This window comes from Bos indicus x Bos taurus, chromosome 10, assembly GCF_003369695.1.
Source record: "Bos indicus x Bos taurus breed Angus x Brahman F1 hybrid chromosome 10, Bos_hybrid_MaternalHap_v2.0, whole genome shotgun sequence".
NCBI lineage: Eukaryota > Metazoa > Chordata > Mammalia > Artiodactyla > Bovidae > Bos > Bos indicus x Bos taurus.
Window position 1 is genome coordinate 52,773,480 of NC_040085.1, and position 23,552 is coordinate 52,797,031.

The window sequence follows — 23,552 nt, forward strand, 5'->3', positions numbered from 1 at the left end:
CCTAAATTGGAAGGATATCCAAGCAGAAAGCTGATGCATTTTCTGTACAGCAGAAAATTGAACATGGTAAAGCAACTATACACCATTAAAATTTTTTTAAATAAAAATGCCAAACTCAGAGATACACAGAACTGATTGGTGGTTGTTAGAGGAGTCTCTTGGTGGGAAAATTAGGAAAAGGTAGTGAAAAGGTACAAACTTCCAGTCATACAATAAGTCCTGGTGATATGATGTACAGCATGTTGAGTATAGATTGTAACACTGTATTACATATTTGTAAGCTGCTCTGAGCGTAGGTCTTAACATTTTTACTATTTTTTTTAACTATGGCAGGTGATGTATCTTAACTAAACTTATTATGATGATCATTTTGAATTACATATGTACATACATATATATATATGTATATACATATATAAAATCACTATGTTGTACACTAAGAAATGGAGAATTTCCTGCCATATCAATAAATCAGGATCACAGTCAGCAGTGATTCCAGCCCATCTAATGTGAACTTCTGAGCCCAGAGGGCACCCAGGAAGAAAAATATCTGCTATTCAGCAGCCATCAGCCACTCCCCAGGGTGAGCCTTGAGGAGCTTGGGCGGGGGAAAGAAAAAGTCAGGATAGTGGCTTCTGATAGCAGAGATGCATATGACAGGAATGATTTCAGTGAGCCCAGACTCTTGCATCTTCCCATACATAGAAATGTGTAAAATTCCTTAACTTGAGATATTTGGTGTTCCATAATTAACAATAATATTTTGATGTTCAGACTACCTGCCCTTTGTTGCAAACTTCTATATAATCTGACTCTTCACCCGCCTCCTTGGAGTTTCCTCAGGGTCATTTGAGATGGTGTCTCCTGGGCTTGAAGTCCTAAAAATTCCCACCAAATAAAACTTCCTCTCAACTTTTAGGTTGTGACTATTTTTCAAGTCAACACCACCTAAAACTAATGTGCCAATTATACCTCAATACTACTGGAGTAAAAAAATCCAACCAAGAAACAACTGATTACCAAATATGCCTAAACAGTAAATGAAATCTTAAATATACAAAAGGTTAAACAATAGGTCACCTACAGATCCAAACAGAAGAAATGTGAAAGGAATGTAAAGGAAGTCAGTCCTTGAAGCCAAAAGTAAATGGTGCCACATGGAGGTCTGGATCTACAGCAAAGAGTAAACCGCATCAGTAATGGCAAAACTATTGTTAATTATGTAAAGTTTTTTACTTCATTATTTGCCTATCTTCAATAGATAATCAGATTGCTTGAAGCAAAATAATACAAATATTTTGGTTTATAAAACATGTACTTATGAAATACATGACAAAAATATTAAAAAGCGCACGAGAGAAGAATGAAAGTATTCTGTCCATGTTTTACACTGTGTATAAATGGTGTATTGATTGAAAGTGGACTGTGACAAACATGCACATTATATGGTGGATTCATGTTGATATATGACAAAACCAATACAATATTGTAAAGTTAAAAAATAAAAAAAAAGTTATGACTACTAAGCAGAGAAAGGAAATAAGGTGAAGTTATAAAAAAAAAAACTTTCACTCATTCAAAAGACAGCAGCAAAAGAGGAAAAAAGGAGCAAAGGACACATGAGACAAGAGCAGGACAGATTTAAACCAACCATATCCATCTTTGCATTAGATGTAAATGGTGTGAACCAAAGTTCAGCAAACCTTTTCTTACAGGGCCAGATGATGAATAGTTTCCCTTTGCAAGTTACCAAGTATCTGTTGCAACTCCATGACTCTGTTGTTGCACAAAAGCAGCCACAGTCAAAAAAGAAATGGATGTGGCTATATTCTAATAAAATATTATTTTCAAAAACAAGCCATTGACCAGGCCACAGTTTACATATGGCCATAGTCAACAAAGTCATAGCTCCTGTCGCAACACCTCAATTCAGAGGCAGAGGTAGACTGGGGGAAAAAGCATGACCTAAATATATGCTGCCTAAAAAATGTGTTTTAACAGTATGCATAGATTAAAAGAATTTTAAAAAAGTGTACCAGGCTAACATTGTAGAGAAGAGCCAATTCTAACTCCATGATGGAATTGTTTCTTTGAGTGGTTTTAGTTGCTGTTGTTATAATCATACATAAAGCCCTGCTTCAGTAAACCCAGTCCCTCTGCCTGACTGTTGGACCAAAGTGCCCTTTTTCAGTCACAGGAAGATAATCTGACCATGCCAACCTAAGCATAGTTTCAGGAAAGAAAAGATTGTTAGTGCTGTGTGTGCTCTGTTATGTCTGACTCTTAGCCACCCAGAGGACTCTAGCACACAGGCTCCTCTGTCTGGGGAATTTTCCAGGCAAGAATACTAGAGTGGGCAGCCATCCCCTTCTCCAGGAGATCTTCTCTACCCAGGGATTGAGCCCACAACTTCTGCATTGCAGGCAGATTCTATATTGCTGAGGCTCCAGGGCAATCCAATTGCTGCTGCTGCTGCTGCTGCTAAGTCGCTTCAGGTCGTGTCCGACTCTGTGCGACCCCATAGATGGCAGCCCACCAGGCTCCCCTGTCCCTGGGATTCTCCAGTCAAGAACACTGGAGTGGGTTGCCATTTCCTTCTCCAATGCATGAAAGTGAAAAGTGAAAGTGAAGTCGCTCAGTCATGTCCGACTCTTAGCAACCCCATGGACTGTAGCCCACCAGGCTCCTCCATCCATGGGATTTTCCAGGCAAGAGTACTGGAGTGGGTTACCATTGCCTTCTCCATCCAATTGTTAGAGAAACCCAAATCAAAAGCACGAGGTATCATCTCACAAAAGTCAGAATGGCTATCATCAAAAAAGCTACAAACAACAAATGATGGTGAGCATGTGGCAAAAAGTGAACCCTCATATGCTCTTGGTGGAAATGTAAATTTATATAGCTACTACCGGGAATAGTATACAGATTCCTTAAGAAACTAGGAATAAAACTACCATGAAACCATGCAGTTCCATTTCTGGACATATATCCAGAGGAAAACATTATCCAAAGAGACACATGTATTGCAGTGTTCACAGCAGTACAAATTACAATAGCCATGGCATGGATACAACTGAAGGTCCATCAACATCTGCCTCCACAAATAAGTTGTGATATATATACACAGGGTCTTCCTCAAGGTTCATATGGCAAAGAATCCACCTGCAATGCAGTAGACCAAGGTTCAATCCCTGGGTTGGGAAGATCCATTGGAGATAGGAATAGTATCCAGTCCCATATCTTGCCAGAAGAACTCCATGGATAGAGGAGCCTCATGGTCTACAGTCCATGGGGTTGTAAAAGTTGGACATAACTGAGCGAGTAACACTTTTCACTTTTCATATATATACAATGGATATTATTCAGCCATGAAAAGCAATGAAATTGTCAGTGTGTAAGGTGGAGGAACCTAGAAGATAGTCGGTCACAGAGAGTTCAGTAAGTCAGAAAGAGAAAAACAAATATGGTAAACAAATATATGTGGAAGCTAGAAACGTGGTATAGAGGAACTTATTTGCAAAGCGGACCTGGAGGGATAGAATATACCTATGGACATCAAGGTTAAAAGAGTTTTGGGAAGAATCGGGTAATTTGGACTGACAAATGTACACTATTGAATCTATATCTAAGATAGATAACTAGTAAGAATCTACTGTATAGCTCAGGGAACTATACTCAATGCTCTATGATGACCTAAATTGGAAGGAAATCCAAAGAAGAGGGGATATATGTAAACATAGAGCTGATTCACTTTCTGTACACCAGAAACTAAAGCATTGTAAACCAACTATACACAATAAACAATAAAAAAAAAAAAAAACCCAAACTCATAGATTACAGACAACTGCTTGGCATTTGCTAGAGGAGGCCCTTGGTGGTGGGGGAAATAGAAAAAGGTGGTGTATAACTTTCCTGGGGATGTCATGTACAGCATGCTGAGTATAGTTTTTAATGCTGAGTTACATATTTGTAAGCTGCTCTGAGAATAGGCCTTAACTTTTTAAAACTATGTCAGGTGATGGATGTTAACTAAACTTACTGTGATCATTATTATCTATTACATACTATATATACATATATATGTGTATATTTTTTATATATATATATATATAATCACTATGTTGTACACTGAGAAATGGAGTATTTGCTGTCATATCAGTAAACCGGATGTCACAATCATCAGTAATTCCAGCTGTACAAATGTGAATTTCTGAGCTCAGAGGGTGCCCATGAAGAACAATACCTGCTATACGGCAGCTACCAGCCACTCCCCAGGGTGAGCCTTGAGGAGCTTGGGGGTGATGTGGAAAAGGCAGGATAGTGGTCCCTGATAGCTGAGATGTGTATGAAAGGAATGATTTCAGCAAGCCCAGACTCTGGCATCTTCTCATACATAGAAAAGTGCTGTATTTCTTGAGATATCTGGTTTTCCTTAATTAATAATAATATTTTGATGTTCAAACTACCTGCCCTTTACTGCAAACTTCTATATCACCTCACTCCACCCCTTGCCTTCTTGGAACAGTTCTCTTAAAGTCACTTGAGATGCTGTGTCCCAGGCTTGCAGTCCTAAAACTTCATACCAAATAAACCATTCTTCTTAACTTTTAGGTTGTGACTACTTTTTAGGTCGACAACACCTAAAACTAATGTTACAAGCCAATTATATCTCCATAGTACTGGAGGAAAAAAAGACAACCAAACAACTGACTACCTGCTCTCCCTAAACTAAAATGAAGTCTTAGATATGCAAATAATCAAATGATTTGTCACCTGCACATCCATATGAAAGAAACGTGAAAGGAATGTAAAGGAAACCAGTCCTTGAGGCCAAAATAAAATGGTACCTCATGGAGGTCTGCATCTGCACAAAAGAGGGAAGAACACCAGTAGTGGTAACTACAAATTATATAAAGACTTTTACCTTTCTACTTGCATCTCTTTAAAAGACAATCAGATGGCTTGAAACAAAAATAATATAAAACATTCATGTTCCTATAACACATGAACTGATGAAATACATAACAACAATATAAAAAAAAGCCAGGAGAAGGGAATGAAAGTATGTTGTCAAAGTTCTCACACTTCGTTTAAAATGGTGTATTGTTGAAAGGAGACTGTGATAAAGATACACAGTATCAGTTCAGTTCAGTCGCTCAGTCGTGTCCGACTCTTTGTGACCCCATGAACAGCAGCACGCCAGGCCTCCCTGTCCATCACCAACTGCCAGAATTCACTCAAACTCATGTCCATCGAGTTGGTGATGCCATCCAACCATCTCATTCTCTGTGGTCCCCTTCTCCTCCTGCCCTCAATCTTTCCCAGCATCAGGGTCTTTTCAAATGAGTCAGCTCTTCGCCATCAGGTGGCCAGTATTAGAGTTTCAGCTTCAACATCAGTCCTTCCATTGAACACCCAGGACTGATCTCCTTTAGGATGGACTGGTTGGATCTCCTTGCAGTCCAAGGGACTCTCAAGAGTCTTCTCCAACACCACACTTCAAAAGCATCAATTCTTTTGCACTCAGCTTTCTTTATAGTCCAACTCTCACATCCATACATGACTACTGGAAAAACCATAGCCTTGACTAGACGAACTTTTGTTGGCAAAGTAATGTCTCTGCTTTTGAATATGCTATCTAGTTTGGTCATAACTTTCCTTCCAAGGAGTAAGCGTCTTTTAATTTCATGGCTGCACTCACCATCTGCAGTGATTTTGGAGTCCCCCAAAATAAAGTCTGACACTGTTTCCACTGTTTCTCCACCTATTTGCCATGAAGTTATGGGATCTTCGTTTTCTGAATGTTGAGCTTTAAGCCAACTTTTTCACTCTCCTCTTTCACTTTCATCAAGAGGCTTTTTAGTTCTTCTTCACTTTCTGCCATAAGGGTGGTGTCATCTGCATATCTGAGGTTATTGATATTTCTCCCAGCAATCTTGATTCCAGCTTGTGCTTCCTCCAGCCCAGCATTTCTCATGATGTACTCTGCATATAAGTTAAATAAACAGGGTGACAATATGCAGCCTTGACGTACTCCTTTTCCTATTTGGAATCAGTCTGTTGTTCCATGTCCAGTTCTAACTGTTGCTTCATGACCTGCATATAGTTTTCTCAAGAGGCAGGTCAGGTGGTCTGGTATTCCCATCTTCAGAATTTTCCATAGTTTATTGTGATCCACACAGTCAAAGGCTTTGGCATAGGGAGACTGTGATAAAGATACACAGTATAAACTAAAACACCACCACTAGGACTTATAACTACGAAGCCACAAAAGGAAATGATGAAGTTATAAAAATGTTTTCACTTGTCCAAAAGATAGCAGCAAAAGAGAAAAGGAGAACCAAGGACATATGAGACAATAGCGAGACAGTAGATGTAAAACAATCATATACATCATTACATTACATATAAATGGTGTAAACCAAAGATCAACAAACCTTTTGTACAGAGCCAGAAGGTAAATAGTTTCCCTTTGCAAGTTATGAAGTCTCTGTTGGAACTATATAATTCTTTTGTGGTAGCACAAAATAAGCCGCAATCAATACATAATGAAATGGATATAGCTATGTTCCAATAAAATATTTTTTTAAAGTCCCTGTTTCAGTACATCAATTCAGAGGTAGAAGTAGATTGGGAGGAAAGCATGATCTCAATATATGCTGCCTACAAAAAATATTTTAATGTGACGGCCACAGTTAAAAGGAAAAGTATAGAAAAGATGTACCTTGCTAATTTTGCAAAGAAGAACCAGTTCTGACTCCATTTTGGACTGTTTCTTTGACTTGAGTGGTTGTTTTTATTATGATCTTATATAAAGCCCTGTCTCAGTAAACACAGTCCCTCTGCCTGACTGTTGGACAAAAGTGCCCTTGTTCAGCTCACAAGGACATAATCAGACCCTGCCTACCTATGAATGGCGGCAGGAAAGGAGAGATTGTGTGTGTTGTGTGTGCTCAGTCGCTCCATCCTGTCTCACTCTTCATGACCCCATGGACCCTAGCACACCAGGCTTCTCTGTCCATGTAATATTCTAGGCAAGAATACTGCAGTTGGTAAAGGACCAAATCCAGGGGACCTGCCCACCCAGGGATTGAACCCACATCTGCATTCCCGGCAGCTTCTTTACCACTGAGCCACCAGTGGAGTCCACTTATTAGAGAAATGCAAACCAAAACCATAATAAGGTATCATCTCACATCAGCCAGAATGGGTGTCATCAAAAAGGCTACAAACAATAAATGCTGAAGAAGATGTGTAAAAAATAGAACCATTCTACATTCTTGGGAATGCAAATGGATACAGCCACTATGATGAACAGGATGGACATTCCTTAAGAAACTAGGAATAAAACTACCATATGATCAAGCAATCCCATACCTGGACATATAACCCATCAAAAACTATGATTGTAAAAGATACACCACTACAATATTCACTGAAGCACTATGTACAATAGCCAGGATATAGGAGCTCCATAAATGTCCTATTACCTGAGGAATGGATAAAGAAACCATGTTTCATACATACAATGGATTTTTACTCAGTCATGAAAAGGAAAGAAATTGTGCCATTTGCAGAGACATGGATAGACCCAGAGACAGTCATACAGAATTCAGTGTTTCAGAGACAGAAAAGCAAATATTGTATATTAACACATATATGTGGACTCCAGAAACGTGGTATAGATGAACTTATTTGCAAAACAGACCTAGAAACAACAGAGAGAACAAACCTATGTATATCAAGGGCAAAAGCTGTGGCGTGAAGAATTGGGAGATGTTTATTGACATATATACACTATTGATTCTATGTCTAAGATACATCACTAATGAGAACTTACTGTATAGCTCAGGGACCTCTACTGAATGCTCTAGGATAACCTAAATTGGAAGGCTATCCAAGAAGAGGGGATATATGTAAACGTATAGTTGATTCACTTTCTGTACAGTAGAAACATATATCATAAAGCAACTGTTTAGTTGCTAAGTTATATCCAACTCTTTTGTGACAGCATGGGCTGCAGCTTGCCAGCCTTCTCTCTCCATGGGATTCTCCTGGTAAGTAAACGACTGGGGTGCCATTTCCTCCTCCATGGCATCTTCCCAAAATAGGGATTGAACTTGCATCACCTGCATTGGCAGGTGGATTCTTTACCACTGAGCCAGCCAGGACACCTGTGAAGGAACTATACTATATTAAAATTAAAAAAAAAAAGCATAGAACTGATTGGTGGTTGCTAGTGGAGACCTTGAGGTGATGAATATTAACCAAACTTATTCTAATAATTGTTTTACATTACATATTGTATATATAATATGTATGTGTGTGTGTGTGTATATATGTGTATATATATATATAATCACTATGTTCTACACAGAGAAATGGAGTATTTTCTACCATATCAATAAACTGGATGTCAGAATCATCAGTGATTCCAGGCCTCCAAATGTGAATTTCTGAGCCCAGAGGGCACCCAGGAAGATCAATATCTGCTCTCCAGCAGCCATCAGCCACTCCCCAGAGTGAGCCTTGCTGAGCTTGTGGGGGATGTGAAAAAGACAGGAAAGAAGCCCCAGATAGCTGAGATGCATATGAAAGGAATGATTTCAGTGAGCCTACACTCTTGCATTTTTCCCCCACACATAAAAGAGTGCTAAATTTAATAACTTGAGATATCTGGTTTTCCTTAATTGACAATAATATTTTGATGTTCAGACTACCTGCCCTTTGTTGCAAGCTTCTACATAACCTGATTCCTCCCCTCACCTCCTTGGAGCAATTCTCTCAGGGTCATTTGAGATGCTGTCTCCTTGGCACAAAGTCCTAAAAAATCCTGCCATATAAAGCAGTACTTTCAACTTTTAGACTGAGATTATTTTTTAAGTTGACCATACCTATAACTAATATACCAAGTATACCTCAATACTACTGGAGTAAAAAAAAATGCAACCAATAAACAACTGATTGCCATATCTGCCTATACATGACATGGAGTCTTAAATATACAAAAGGTCAAACAATGTGTCACCTGCAGATCCAAACAGAAGAAATGTGAAAGGAAGGTAAAGGAAGTCAGTCCTTGATGCCCAAAGGCAATGGTACCACATGGAGGCCTGGATCTACAAAAAGAGTGAACAGCACTAGTCACCTCTGAGCCACCAGGGAAGTCCATTGTAAGATTATTGGTAATTATATAAATATTTTTACTTTGCTATTTACCTCTCTTTAAAATACAATCAGATTGCTTAAAAGCAGAATAAAACAAACATTTCTGGTTTTATAACATATGTACTGGTGAAATATATGAGAACAATATTAAAAAGGCCGAGAGAGGAGAATGAAAGTGTGTTGTCAGTGCTCTTACACTGTGTATAAAACGATGTATTGCTTGAAGGTAGACTGAGGTAAAGGTAAATTCTTTATCATCTGAGGCACCAGGGAAGCTCCAAAGATACACATTATCAACTAAAGTAAAATTTAAAAAAAAGAAGATATAACCACTAAACCAAGAAAGGAAATAAGGTGAAGTTATAAGACTTTTCACTCATCCAAGACAGCAGCATAAGAGAAAGAAAAAGAGAACACATGAGACAAGAGCAAGACAGTAGATTTAAACCAACCATATTCAAAACTACTGTAAAATGCTTTATAGAAACAAAATTATTAATGAAACATGACCAAGAAATTGGTATGTTTTCCATAGGTCTCCTTTCCATAGAGATTGTCTTGATACCCAACGACACTCATTATGTTAAAGTCTCAGTATCTTAGAGTTGAAAAGAATCTTATTAATATTTTCTATACTAGTAGTTCTGAAATTAGAATTACCTGGGGCTATATATACACATCGGAAAAGGCAATGGCACCCCACTCCAGTACTCTTGCCTGGAAAATCCCATGGATGGAGGGCCTGGTGGGCTGTAGTCCATGGGGTTGCTAAGAATCGGACACGACTGAGTGACTTCTCTTTCACTTTTCACTTGCATGCATTGGAGAAGGAAATGGCAACCCACTCCAGTGTTCTTGCCTGGAGAATCCCAGGGACGGGGGAGCTTCGTGGGCTGCCGTCTATGGGGTCGCACAGAGTCGGACACGACTGAAGTGACTTAGCAGCAGCAGATATATACACATGGAGAAGGCAACGACACCCCACTCCAGTACTCTTGCCTGGAAAACCCCATGGACGGAGGAGCCTGGTAGGCTGCAGTCCATGGGGTCGCGAAGAGTCGGACACGACTGAGCAACTTCCCTTTCCCTTTCCCTATTCATCGTTACTTTAGATGTAAATAGTGTAAATCAAAGCTCAGCAAACCTTTTCTTAAAGGACCACATGGTATCCAGTTTCCCTTCGCAAGTTACGAAGTCTCTGTGACAACTACATAACTCTGTAGTCGCCTCACAAAAGCAGTTGGGGTCAACACAAGAAATGGAGTTCAGTTCAGTTGCTCAGTTGTGTCCGACTCTTTGTGACCCCATGAACCGCAGCATGCCAGGCCTCCCTGTCCATCACCAACTCCTGGAGTCCACCCAAACCCATGTCCATTGAGTCGGTGATGCCATCCAACCATCTCACCCTCTGTTGTCCCCTTCTCCTCCTGCCCTCAATCTTTCCCAGTGTCAGAGTCTTTTCAAATGAGTCAGCTCTTCACATCAGATGGCCAAAGTATTGGAGTTTCAGCTTCAGCATCAGTCCTTCCAATGAACACCCAGGACTGCTCTCCTTTAGGATGGACTGGTTGGATTTCCTTGCAGTCCAAGGGACTCTTAAGAGTCTTCTCCAACACCTCAGTTCAAAAGCATCAATTCTTCGGTGCTCAGCTTTCTTTATAGTCCAACTCTCACATCCATACATGACCACTGGAAAAACCATAGCTTTGACTAGATGGACCTTTGTTGGCAAAGTATTGTCTATTCTTTTTAATATTCTGTCTAGGTCGGTCATAACTTTCCTTCTAAGGAGTAAGAGTCTTCTAATTTCATGGCTGCACTCACCATCTGCAGTGATTTTGGAGCCCCCAAAAATAAAGTCAGCCAGTGTTCCACATCTATTTCCCATGAAGTGATGGGACTGGATGCCATGATCTTAGTTTTCTGAATGTTAAGCTTTAAGCCAACTTTTTCACTCTCCTCTTTCACTTTCATCAAGAGGCTCTTTAGTTCTTCACTTTCTGCTATAAGGATGGTGTCATCTGCATATCTGAGGTTATTGATATTTCTCCCAGCAATCTTGATTCTAGCTTGTGCTTCTTCCAGCCCAGTGTTTCTCATGATGTACTCTGCATATAAATAAGTAGGGTGACAATATACAGCCTTGACATACTCCTTTTCCTATTTGGAACCAGTCTGTTGTTCCATGTTCAGTTCTAACTGTTGCTTCCTGACCTGCATACATATTTCTCAGGAGGTAGGTTAGGTGGTCTGGTATTCCCATCTCTTTCAGAATTGTCCACAGTTTATTGTGATCCACATAATCAAAGGCTTTGGCATAGTCAATAAATCAGAAATAGATGCTTTTCTGGAACTCTCTTGATTTTTCAATGATCCAGCGGATGTTGGCAATTTGATCTCTGGTTCCTCTGCCTTTTCTAAAACCAGCTTGAACATCTGGAAGTTCGTGGTTCATATATTGCTGAAGCCTGGCTTGGAGAATTTTAAGCATTACTTTACTAGCATGTGAGATGAGTACAATTGTGCAGTAGTTGGCTGTATTCTAATAAAATATTTTCAAAACAAGCCATAGTTTACTAGTCCATTGTTTCAACATCTCAATTCAGAGGCTGAAGTAGATTGGGGGAAAAGCATGACCTAAGTATAGGCTGCCCACCAAAAACATTTTAATATGATAACCACGGATTAAAAGGATGGAAAAAGATATACCATGCTAAAGTTGCAGAGAAGAACCGATTGATTCCATGTATGAACTGTTTCTTTAACTTGATTTGTGTTGCTGTTGCTACTATAATCATTCATAAAGTCCTGCCTTAGTAAACCCAGGCCCTCTCCCTGACTTTTGGACCAAAGTGCCTTGTTCAGCTCATAGGGAGATAACGGATCCTGCCTAACTATGAATGGCTACAGGACAGAAGAGTTGGTGTGTTCTGTGTGTGCTCAGTCGTGTCTGACTCTTTGCGACCCCATGGACTGTAGTACACCAAGCCCTAGGTCTGGGGAATTTTCCAGGCAAGAATACAGCATCGAGTTGCCATTTCCAACTCCATGAGATCTTCCCCTCCCAGAGATCGTCCCACTTGTCCTGCATTGCAGGTGGATTTGTTTTACGCTGAACCACCAAAGATGTCCAGTTGTTAGAGAAATCCGTATCAAAACCACAATGAGATATCAGCTCATACCAGACAGAGTTTGAATGAGTTTCATCAAAAAGGCTACAAGCAATAAACGCTGGAAAGGGTGTAGAGAATAAAGAATCCTCTCACACTCTTGGGAATGTAAATAGATACAGCCACTATGGAGAACAGGAGTGAGATTTCCTTAAAAAGTGGGAATAAACTACCATATGACCATGAAACCCCACTTCTGGTCATATATCAGAGAAAATCATCATTCAGAAAGACACATATACCCATTGCTCAGAGCATCACAAATTACAATATCCAGCACATGGAATCCACCACTGATGGATGCCTGAATAAAGAAGGTGTGACATATTTTATGTATTTATATATATGGGTTTCCCTGGTGACTCAGCTGGTAAAGAATCTGCCTGCGATGCAGGAGACCCCAGTTTGATTCCTGGAGGAAGATCCCCTGGAGAAGGGATAGGCTGCCCATTTGAGTATTCTTGGGCCTTCCTGGTGACTCAGATGGCAAATAATCAGCCTGCAATGTAGGAGACCTGGGTTCGATCCCTGGGTTGGGATGATCCCCTGGAGGAGGACATAGCAACACACTCCAGTATTCTTGCCTGGAGAATCCCCATGGACAGAGGAGCCTGGTGGGCTACAGTCCATGGGGTCACAAACAGCCACAACTGTGGCTGTGTACAGCACAGCACATATATGTACATACATACATATACATAAACATATACATACAGTGAAATATTGTTCAGCATAAAAAAGGATGAAAATTAGTGTAGTGAGGTGGATGAACCTAGGTCTGTCTTACAGAGTGAAGTAAGACAGAAAGAGAAAACTAAATATTATACATTAATACATGTATATGGAATCTAGAAAAATGATACTAATGAACCTAATGAACTTGTGCTCATTTCATATGCTAGCAAGGTAATACTCAAAATCCTTCAAGCCAGGCTTCAGCAGTATGTGAACTGAGAAATTCCAGATGTACAAGCTGGATTTAGAAAAGGCAGAGGAACCAGAGATTACATTGACAACATCCATTGGATTATAGAAAAGGCAAGGGAATTCTACAAATACATCTACTGCTTCATTCACTATGTTAAACCCTATGACTATGTGAATCACAACAAACTGTGGAAAATTCTTCAAGAGATGAGAATACCAGACTACCTTACCTGCCTCCTGAGAAATCTGTATGAGGGTCAAGAAGCAACAGTTAGAAATAGACACAGAACAATGGAGTGGTTCAAAACTGGGAAAGGTGTACGTCAAGGCTATAAACTGTCACCTTGCTTTATATGCATGGTACATAATTCGAAATGCCAGGCTGGATGAAGCACAAGCTGGAATCAAGATTGCTGGGAGAAATAACCACCTCAGATATGCAGCCGATACCACCCTACTGGCAGAAAGCAAAGAGGAACTAAAGAGCCTTTTGATGAAGGTGAAAGAGGAGAGTTAAAAAGCTGGCTGAAAACTCCATATTCAAAAAACTCAAGATCATGTCATTGGGTCCCATCACTTCATGGTAAATAGATGGAGAAACAATGCAAACAGTGACAGATTTTATTTTCCTGGGCTCCAAAATCACTGCAGATGGTGACTGCAGCCATGAAACTAAAAGACACTTGCTCCTTGGAAGAAAAGCTAAGACAAACCTAGACAGTGTATTAAAAAACAGGGACAACACTTTACTGACAAAGGTCCATCTAGTCAAAGCTATGGTTTTTTTCAGTAGTAATGTACAGGTATGAGATATGGATCATAAAGAAGGCTGAGTACAAAAGAATTGATGCTTTTGAACTGTGGTGTTGGAGAAGACTCTTGAGAGTCCCTTGGACAGCATGGAGATCAAACCAGTCAATCCTAAAGGAAATCAACCTTGAATAGTCATTGGAAGGACTGATGCTGAAGCTTCAATACTTTGACCAACTGATGTGAAGGGCTGACTCATTGATAAAGACCCTGATGCTGGGAAAGATTGAAGGCAGGAGGAGAGGGGGACAGCAGAGGATGAGATGTTTGGATGTCATCACTGACTCAATGGACATGAGTTTGAGCAAATTCCAGGAGATAGTGAAGGATGAGGAAGCTTGGCTTGCTGCAGTCCATGGGGATGCCAAGAGTCGGACATGACTTAGCAACTCAACAACAACAATGAACCTAATACAGAGCATAAAAAGAGATATGGACATAGAGAACAGGTTTGTGGACACAGCAGGGGAAGGAGGGTGTGGCACGAATTGTGATAGTAGCACTGACATATGCACACCTAAACGTGTAAAATAGGTAGCTAACAGGAAGCAGCTGTATAGCACAGGGAACTCAGCTCAGTGCTGTGGGATGACCTAGACGGGTGGGATGGTGAAGTGGTGGACGTTCTGAAGCAGAGGCTCAGAAAAAGGCTATAGGTATGCCTAGAGCTGAAGAGTTGAAGTCTCCATTGCAACTACATAATTCTCTTGTAAAACAAAAGCAGTCACAGTCAATACATAAAGAAATGGATGTGACTATGTTCCAGTAAAATAATATTTACAAAAATAGGCCATCTATCAGGCCATAGTTTACTCCTCCCTTTTTTCAGTGCTTCAATTCAGAAGCAGAAGGAGATGAGGGGAGAAGCATGATCTAAGTATATGCTGCCTACAAAAAAATTTTAATATGATACACACAGATTAAAAGTAAAAGGATAGAAAAAGGTATGCTAATGTTGCAGAGAAGATATATTATACTAATGTTGCTAATTCTGACTCCATGTTGTAACTGTTTCTTTGACTGCTTTGAGTTGCTGTTTCTATTATCAGTTCAGTTGCTCAGTCGTGTCCGACTCTTTGCGACCCCATGGACTGCAGCACGCCAGGTGTCCCTGTTCACCACGAACTCCCAGGGTTTACTTAAACTCATGTCCATCGAGTTGATGATGCCATCCAACCATCTCATCCTCTGTCATCCCCTTCTCCTCCCACCTTCAATCTTTCCCAGCATCAGGGTCTTTGCATCAGGTGGCCAAAGTATTGGAGTTTCAGCTTCAGTATCAGTCCTTCCAATGAATATTCAGGACTGATCTCCTTTAGGATGGACTGGTTGGATCTCCTTGCAGTCCCAGGGACTCTCAAGAGTCTTCTCCAACACCACAGTTCAAAAGCATCAATTCTTCAGTGCTCAGCTTTCTTTATAGTCCAACATTCACATTCATACATCACTACTGGAAAAACCATAGCTTTGACTAGACGGACCTTTGTTGGCAAAGTAATGTCTCTGCTTTTTAGTATGCTGTCTAGGTTGGTCATAACTTTTCTTTCATGGAGTGAGTGTCTTTTAATTTCATGGCTGCAGTTGATGGACGAAACAGACGAACAGGCTCCATCTTGAAAGCAGGACTCCATCTTGGCCCGGACTGTGGACTTTGAGCTATATGCCCAGTGTCTATGGAAAGAACATACCAACTGGAAAACTAGACCCCCCAGATGGAAGAGCCCCAGGGCTCATACCTAGATTCTCCATCACCTAAAAGAATACCCTAATTATCTGTGTAACCACACAGAGTCATAAATTCTATTATGCTTATTGGGGTATCACCACAGGCCTACTGAAAATTGTTTCCACTGTTAACTACCTAGGCCTAAGGCATACGAATCATGGGTTAACTTTGATTGTATCTTTCATTTCCTTTGTTCAGACTAGTTTCAGAGAATTTGGGGAGGTGGGTTTGGGCATGTACACTTAGGGTATGTAAGGTTTTCACAAAAACTGATTGGGGTCCTTGGCTAAGAGGAGACTCTGCCTGGGGCCTGCCAGTGTAATAAACTGCACTCCACTATCTGCGTTGTCCTTCTGAGTGAGTTTGTTTCCCAGAATGAGTGGCTACAACACAGTCACCATCTTCAATGATTTAGGAGCCCCAAAAAAATAGTCTGTCACTGTTCCATTGCTTCCCTATCTATTTCCCATGAAGTGATGGGACTGGATGCCATGATCTTAGTTTTCTGAATGTTGAGTTTTAAGCCAACTTTTTCACTCTCCTCTTTCACTTTCATCAAGTGGCTCTTTAGTTCTTTGCTTTCTGCCATAAGGGTGGTGTCATCTGCATATCTGAGGTTATTGATATTTCTCCCGGCAATCTTGATTCCCATACACAGAACAATGCTAAATTTCTTAACTTGAGATATACTGTTTTCCTTAATTAACAATAATATTTTGATGTTCAGACTACCTGCCCTTTGTTGCAAACTCCTATATAACCTGACTCCTCCCCCTTCCTCCTTGGAACAGTTCTCTCAGGGTCACTTGAGATGCTGTCTCCTGGGCTTGAGTTCTAAAAATTCCCACCAAATAAAACTTTACTCTCAACCTTTAGGTTGTGACCATTTAAGTAGACAACACCTAAAACTAAGGTTATATAACCAATTATATCTCCATAAAATTGGAGGGAAAAAATCCAACCAACAAAGAACTGATTGCCAGCTGTCCCTAAACATGAAATGAAGTCCGTCTAGTCAAGGCTATGGTTTTTCCAATGGTCATGTATGGATGTGAGAGTTGGACTGTGAAGAAAGCTGAGTGCTGAAGAATGGATGCTTTTGAACTGTGGTGTTGGAGAAGACTCTTGAGAGTCCCTTGGACTGCAGGGAGATCCACCCCGTCCATTCTAAAGGAGATCAGCCCTGGGTGTTCTTTGGAAGGAATGATGCTAAGGCTGAAACTCCAGTACTTTGGCCACCTCATGCGAAGAGTTGACTCATTGGAAAAGACTCTGATGCTGGGAGGGATTGGGGGCAGGAGGAGAAGGGGACGACAGAGGATGAGATGGCTGGATGGCATCACCGACTCCATGGACATGAGTTTGGGTGAACTCCGGGAGTTGATAATGGACAGAGAGGCCTGGCGTGCTGCCATTCATGGGGTCGAAAAGAGTTGGACACGACTGAGCAACTGAACTGAACTATGCAAAAGGTCAAAGAATTTGTTACCAGTAGATCCATATAAAAGAAATGTGAAAGTAAAGTAAAGGAAGTCAGTCCATGAAGCCAAAAGAAAATGGTACCACAGGAGGTCTGGTTCTACACAGACAGAGAAGAGCGCCAGTAGTGAAAATGACACTGGGAAATTATATAAAACGTTTACCTCACTGTTTAGCTCTCTTTAAAAGAGAATCACCTTGCTTCAACAAAAATAATACAATACAAACATTTCTGGTTTTATAACATATGTCCTGGTGAAATACATGACAACAATATCAAAAAGGCCAGGAAAGGGGAATGAAAATATGTTGTGAAAGTTCTTACATTGAGTATAAAATAGTGTATTGTTGAAGGTAGACTGTGATAAAGATACACAGTATAAACTAAAGTAAAATAACACAAAAAGAACTAATAACTACTAAGTGAATAAAGGAAATAAGGTGAAGCTATAAAAAGTTTTCACTTGTCCATAAGACAGCAGCAAGTGAGAAAAGGGGAAGAAAGGACACATTAGACAACAGCAAGAAGGTAGATGTAAACCAGCCTTGTTGATCAATGCTGCTGCTGCTGCGAAGTCGCTTCAGTCATGTCCGACTCTGTGCAACCCCATAGACAGCAAGCAGCCCACCAGGCTCCACCGTCCCTGGGATTCTCCAGGCAAGAACACTGGAGTGGGTTGCCATTTCCTTCTCCAATGCATGAAAGTGAAAAGTGAAAGTGAAGTCGCTCAGTCATGTCCGACCCTCAGCGACCCCATGGACTGCGCCCATGGGATTTTCCAGGCAAGAGTACTGGAGTGGGTTGCCATTGCCTTCTCCCATTAGATGTAAATGGTGTAAACCAAAGATCAGCAAACCTTTTCTTAAAGAGCTAGTTTAAGAAAACTTTGCCAGTTATGAAGTCTTTGCTGCAACGACATAACTGTTTTGCTGTAGCATAAAAGTAGCCGCAGTCAAAACAAAGAAATGGATGTGGTTATGTTTCAATAAATTATTATTTACAAAAACAGGCTGTCTGCCAGGCTATAGTTTACTAGTCCCTGTTTAAGTACCTCAATTCAGAGGGAGTAGTAGACTGGGGGGAAACCACAACTTAAATACATTCTGCCTACAAAAAAAGATTTCAGTACGATATCCTGTACTGAGTACACATGCTCCCATGTCCAGCTCTTTGGCAACCCCATGGACTGTAGCACACCAGCATCCTCTGTGAATGGAATTTTCCAGGCAAGAATACTGGAGCAGGTTGTCCTTTCCTTTTCCAGGGTATCTTCCTACTCACAGATTAAAAGTAAAAGGACGGACATGATATTCCATACTAAAGTTGCAGAGAAGATCCAATTCTGATTCCATGTTGGAAATGTTTTTGACTTGCTTTTTGGTGCTGTTGTAATTATAACCATATAGAATGCAGTGCCTCAGAAAACCCAGCCCTTCTGCCTGACTGCTGGACTAAATTGTCTTTGCTCAGCTCATAGGGAGATAGTCTGACCCTGCACATCTGTGATTACCTACAGGAGAGAAGAGATTAACACATTCCTTTCAGAAATTGGCAGTTCCTGGAGCTGTTTTGCAAGTCTGATTGCCCCTTTTTACTTTGCTTCTTCACTGCCTCTCCTTCTGCATTCTGCCTTTTTACTTTATTTCCTCACTGCCCCCCACCTCCATCTCTGTTCTACAAGAGAGCCTGGCATCCTGACCCTGATAAATGGGTATTTTGAGACACTAGTCTGCCATCTTCTCAGTCAGCCAGCTTTCCTACTAAAGTCGTATTCCACGCCTCCACACCTTGCTCAGATTTGTTGGCCTGGCGACTGTGTGGCCTAGAGACTGAGTTTGGACTCTGTACTTCTATTAGGAACCAAAGGGAAGATGGAGGGCCTATGTTTGCATTAGCCAGAGTACATCTAGAGCAGAAGAGGGGCAGGGTAAAGAGAAAGAGAGAAATCAAACAGAAAGATGGCTACCTCTTCCGCCAAATGAAGCAGGTTGCTGGTATTTATTTCATCTCCAGACTCTTAGGAATGAAACTAACCAAATAAGACAGGAAACCTCTGTCATGTAGCTGTGCCTTTAGCCTTTCTACTGTACTGGAAGGATCAAAGGAGCTAGAAAGAATGGAGGGATCCTAGGCCTTTTTTTTTTTTTTTTTTTTTTTGTGGTGGCAACAAAAATTTTTATTCAACTGGTTCAGAAAAAAGTTTTGGAATGAATGCGTTTAGATAACCAAATACACTTTAAAAACAAATCTTTGCCAAATAGTTTACTTAAACTTCAAAACAATTTTTTTGTAATGTATAATTAACTACCCATAGCTTTGTCATACCATAAACATGCTAATAGATGGTTGTTCTCAACATTCAAATCGTTCTAAGACTGGTAACCAGATTTACACAAGTGTTAATAAGGGATTAAAACCATGACCTTGACAAAGTTAACTTACCCTGAGCTCTTGGAAGGTTTGTCTGTTTAGTCTTTGGAGGTCCCTGAATATCATTTTAAGTGTTACCATGTTACTTCTGCTGGATAATAGTGCAAGTGCTAAAATGTAAAAATCACGTAGTACAAGGTTTGGAAATCATGCAGTTTAGATGCAGAAAAAAATTAAATCAAGGCAAAATCCTTTTACTGAGGAAACTGAATAAAACGATGTGGTGACCATAAGTCTGAAGGATGGCTTCATTTATAAAATTTTAACAAGTAACTTGTAAAATGACAAATTTATCATAATCTAATTAGATAAGGGCATTAAGTAAATTATCAACACAAAAACTGTCATTCTTCCATTAGAAAAGGAGCTGGACTCTCACAGAAGTTAGTTACAATTTAAGTACAATAGAGAAGCAATACATACTTGTTACATACTTAACAATGCATCTCGAGTGTCTGAGTTTTGTAAGCTATTTTATCAATAGTGTTCACTTTTCCATTGGCTCAGACAGTAAAGGAATCTGCCTGCAATGCAGGAGGCCTGTGTTGGATCCCTGGGTTGGGAAGATCCCGTGGAGAAGGGAATGGCAATCCACTCCAGTATTCTTGCCTGGAGAATTCCATGGACAGAGGAGCCTGGCAGGCTATAGCCCACCGGGTTGCAAAGAGTCAGACACAACTGAGCAACTAACTAACACGTTTACACCTTTATCAATATTACTCTATTTCCTCACTTTTGGAAGACAAAGACCATTTCGCTTAACACTTCCACAGATAGACAACCCACTTTGCTAGTTCTTAAAGCTATCAGGCTTCTTGACAGATTTCAGGCAAAAGATAATTTGTGGTTTCTTCTACTTTATCCTTATTGCAATTAATCCCCAACTAGAAAGGTGCTGATATTCCTTGCATTTCAATTGACAAGTTTTGCTATGAAGCATTTTAAAATAATTAACATTGTTTTGCCCACTCCTTCAAATAATATTTTTAGAAGTCATGATTTCTCAAAGGAGGTTTATATAGACCATGCAAATAGAACAGCACCCATATGCACAGAGGCACTAAGAAAAAGCTAGAGGGTACTGCTTACCATTTTAGCTGCAGTCACCTAGACATTAAAAACTAGATTTGAAAAAGCAAAACAAAAACTTTTCATTTGGGGCAATGCAAGAACAAATAGCAGTTGAATCTGTGTATCAGCTGTCTATGTATGACAAGTGATAAATCCATTTGACTTCAGACAACTTTTCAAATAAGTTTATTTGAAGCAAAATAAACTATTGCCAAGAAACTTCATGAAAATTTCATCTCAAAAGGGTCAAAAAAGGAGAATTATCTGCTTTGAATTCTTTGCATTCAGGGCTGCAAACCAAATACACATTATTACTTAAATCAGTGTTATTTAAGAATTTCCAACATTGACAACTCTTGTAAAAAAGCATCCAAGCACAGGAGAGAGAGCTGCAGCACGCAGCATTCTTATGGGTAAGCAACAGACATCTGAACTTACTTGCAGACACCGTGAGTCACTAGTGAACTCTGCTTCCAAGTACTCCTGCAAGGCACACTATAGGCTCAGTACATGTTCTCAGCCCCTCAGCTTCAGTTCACATTACCACACTTACAGATCTGTGACAGAAGAGAACACACACCATACAGCATTCACAGTAGTTGACAAACACCGTTTCACTTAACACATTCAGCTAACGTAGGTTAACTAAGAACAAAACTAAAAGTCTTCCAACAGATGCAGATGTCCTTTGAATGCAAAAAACATTTGTATGTTATTTGCTATCACTGCTCTCAGCACACTCTCTTACCAAAGCCACAGGACTGAGAGACACATATTGTGTCTTTTTTGTAACACAAGTTACAAAATATCCATTATGCACCACCAAATCTCTGCACAGGCTCTTTCCTTTCCTCGCTCATTCTGTCACCATCATCAATTCCACACAAGGTTTCAAAAGTTTTAACAGGCCTCTGGTTCTATATCCCAGCCTTGCATTCACAGCATTGATACAAGCCCATGAAATAAAGAGTAGTGTATAAAAATGTGACACTTACTATCAAAGATGCAGCCTGTGCAGCGTGATAAGAATTCTTGAATGAGAAAGCATGCAGACAGAAGTATTCCTGTGGTAGAATTATTTACAGCACTACTTTCAGCAAAGTGCTTCTTCCATAAACATTTGAAATGAGATGAACTGGAAAGATTAAATGAAGGCTTTGTATTGTACTTTTGTATATGAAGGAGACAAGGGCTAAAAAAACAAAAACAAAAGAACCAAGCACTGTGATACCATGCTCTCCAAAGAGGAGATTTCCCAAGGAAAAAAAGTGATATGGTGGGATTTGAATGAAAACAAGAAAAACATAGTTCTAATCAATGGTTTCCATTTTGAACATGCAAATAATTCACTTCACAAGTCCATGGATAAAATATTGCAGGAGAAACATTTTGTAGTGTGTTGGTTTATCAGTCAGGTTAATAGCAGTTCACTTTCAAACACTCAATACTTCAACCCTTTATGTAACAAAACTTCTAAAATTCATTTAGCTCTTTTTCTAAAGAAAAATGCCAGATATACTGCTGAATATACTCCACACTGAAGAAGCCAATTTTAAAAATTCTTAAATACGTATTTTACAATATATTTACCATGCGTTTAGAAAAATTTGAATTCCCACCAGTTTATACCAACTAACCATAACCCAAAGTCAATATTCCCTAGCCAGAAGATTCAGAATCCATGCTTGGGCCAAAGCCTACATTAAAACCACTGCCTGACCCTGCATTTGATGCTGATCTCCAACCAATTGCTGCACCTGAATTAGAACCACTCTAAAAGTTATTTCCAGTACCCAAAGCCTGACTCGGCTCTCTCTGCATGTTGCCTTGGCTTTGGTTATGACCTGACAGCCCTGGCTGGTTCTGGTGACTGGCTAACATGCCCATCATACCCCAGCTGCTGTGCAGAGCTGCCTGGGCTGCAGCCATCATCGCTGGACTAATGCTAAAACCACCAACTTTCCTCCATCTGCCCATATTACTACCTGGATTATTTCCCAAACCAGCTCCGCCCTCTCTACTGCTGATCTACTGAATCCATTCTGACTCCCAAAGCCACCTGGATCACCACATCTTCCACTGCTGTCTGTTGCTACCGTGTTCAGGTTCAGCCTTGGATATATGTATGTCGATTCCTTGAATGGTCACGTCCTCTCTACACAGAGACTGGGCAACCTGATCATCTGCAAATGGAACTAGGCAAAAGCCCTGAACAGCATGGGATTGAAGACGTCTACCACTTCCCCGTACTGGCAAAAGAACTGCCGCAGCTCATCAGCAGTCATGTCCTCTGTACAGCACCCAGTAAACACCTTTCTGCTTCCCAAAGGCTCCTCTGGGCTTTGCTTAGAATTTGGAAGTTTACAGTCACACTGTTGTCCATCTATCACATGTTGCTGTGACATGACTTTTACCTGGGTTTCATATTCCATGAAATGAACAAAGTCAAATCCTTTCAAATGACCAGTTTTTAAAATATGCATTTATTTGGCTGTGTCGGGTTTTATTAGTTGCAGCATGTGAATTTTTAGTCGTGGTATGTGGGATCTATTAATAATTCCCTTAACAGGGATCGAACCCAGGCCCTCTGTATTGGGAGTGCAGAGTCTTAGCACTGGGCCACCAAGGAAGTCCCTGAATGACCAGTTTCAGAATCTTTCTTGACCTGAACCCTAAGACCCTCTCCAAGGGTACTAAAATACTCTTTTAGGTCCTGCTGTTTTCCATGGGAGACCCAACACTATTTCTGGACTACTTTTTTCGTGTTCAC

At 40.3% G+C, this 23,552-nt stretch overlaps 1 pseudogene; it reads right to left on the minus strand.

Annotated features, from left to right (window-relative positions):
- Window positions 1–22,414: 22,414 nt before the first annotated feature.
- On the minus strand, window positions 22,415–23,317 carry LOC113899636 (annotated as a pseudogene).
- Window positions 23,318–23,552: the final 235 nt, after the last annotated feature.